Raw genomic sequence first — 2306 nt, forward strand, 5'->3', positions numbered from 1 at the left:
TTTGGGTGCTTGGTCGAATGCATGTTCGACTCTGGGAGTGTTCAGATTGATAAATGAGCTGTAAGACCATGGGCGGTGGTTATGGCAAGTGGAAGTGTAGTAAGACTGCGTGGTGGCCCGTAGCATTCACTAGTTAGCAGATAGTGTGGAAGTGTTGTAAGAATGCATGGTGTCACGTAGCATTAACTAGTGGCCAGTTAGTGTGGGAGTGTTGTAAGACTGCAGGGTGGCCCATAACATTCATCGGTCCCTGTGTAACAGGGAGAGTGTTGAAAATATATGATTTCGTCACCGATTTCTTCAGATGGTTTAGACCAGGGTGAGTCAGTTCGCAAGGTTATGGGAGGGCCACAACATATTTGGAATCAGGAAATGGTAGGTCGTTGGAGACTTGATATGATATGAGACTACAGTTGGTCATGTAGCATCCATTGTAGCATTGGTTTTGGTGGCGAGATGGCTTGTGCAATAATTTTCAGATAAGGTTTCTCTTGAAAGTTGCGTTCTTTCGACTCAGCAACCAGGCTTGAGTCTGGTGTATCAGATAGTTGGCAGACAAGTTGGGACAAGGGAGGTCTCGGTTGCTTTGGGAAAGCAACTAAGGGGCAGCAAGATGAGTCGGAGTGGTCTCAATGATTTGGGATTCGTATTTGGAGTCGCTTGTTATTCGGGGAATATGCTAAGCCACATTGAGTTTGGATTAAATAATCTCAGAGTAATTGATTTGACCCGGTTGTGCAAATCTTGTTTGAGTCTAACCGTTGCAGCTATGAATCTTGTATTCTTCTACTCTAAGTATTATCTGAGCCTTCTGTCAAGTATAAGTGTTCTGCAGCTGTTTATGGTCAGTAACTTTATTCCGAATGCTAGCATCAAGATAATCAGGGGTGGAAGTGTTCTGTTTAGTCTGGTATTCAATGTGGAATTTTCATGGTAATGGCTTAGTGTGGGCGATCTGTCAGGGACTCAGACCAAATTGATACTTCAGGTTTCAGAAGGTCGAAGTGGTTTTATGCATGCGTTTATGGATTCATCTTCGTCGGGTCAAAGAGTTCTGCCATGGTTGGGTTCGATTGCTTTGGGAAGGTCGGTGTATGCTCAGGGTTTTCGATTGCATTACTTGGGTTGCTTGGTATGATCTGAGTGTTAGCAAGGAGCGATTTTGAGGATAAAATCTAATTTAAGTGGGAGAGAGTTGTAACACTCGGTTTCAGATTGCTTCATTATTCGGGGTTGTGGCCCAATCATTAGTTATCATGAGGCTTAGGGCCTTGGGGAATAAATGATTTGGCCCTTTTTTGGATGTGGGTGCTACAGTTTAAGTGATTCGAGTGTTCGATGGCATTTCGGAGCCCAAGAGAATAACCGTAATTTGCTAGTTCGGGCCTTTATGAATTTTGGGTTCTTTTCGAGAAGTTTTATGGAAATGGTGAGTTGTTAGAAACTTAGATCTTCTCGTCACCTTTCCGTGGATATAAAGTTCGTTGGAAATAGACTTAGGATGAAGGAGTTTTGGCCAAATGAAGTTTGAGTGTTTTGGAGGGCCATCTAGTACGCGGGATGTACTAGATATGTACGTAGGGCGTACCGAGTAGAGTAGTTGTGACATCCCCAAAAATCTTGGCCAGAAAAGACCGATTTTCATTTATGCTTTTAAATAATTTCAGAGTAAATCCTTTTGATTTGAAAGAGTTGCGGAATTTGTTCCCAAAACAAAACATGATAAAATAATATTTATCAAAGCATTTCATCAAGAGATGCATTTTCATTATATAATCAAAACTCGGGATGTCATGTTCCGATACAGACCATAAAGCATAAACGATAACATTACAAGTCATTCAAAAAATATATACATATACAGACTTGTAAACAAAACAACTCGATGATCCATCCTTCTTACGCCCTTGTGCCACTTCCTGTAATACAAATAAAACTTAGTGGGTCAGGCTTGGGAGCCTGGTGAGCATATAGGGTTTTCAACCCACAATAAATAAGTTATATTTAATTTCACCAACCAATCACTATCCCGATTACCCATTCCCGTTATCCTCACTTTACGTCCCTAAAACAACAACTATCTCAAGGGACCTAATCTAGTATTTTCATCGGGACGGACATCACTGCGAAGGGGTTTCCTCAACAATAGATATCCTAAAGGCAACCATGAGGGGGATAGAGTACACCGGTGAACACATCGTTCACAACACCTACAGGTTATGAACCTGCTAGCGTTCCACTGGACTGTCTAGAAGGAGTCCGTGGTCGTTATCCATACTCCGCTGAATAACTAGATCAACAACAAC

Source organism: Lactuca sativa, chromosome 8 (genome assembly GCF_002870075.4).
Source record: "Lactuca sativa cultivar Salinas chromosome 8, Lsat_Salinas_v11, whole genome shotgun sequence".
NCBI lineage: Eukaryota > Viridiplantae > Streptophyta > Magnoliopsida > Asterales > Asteraceae > Lactuca > Lactuca sativa.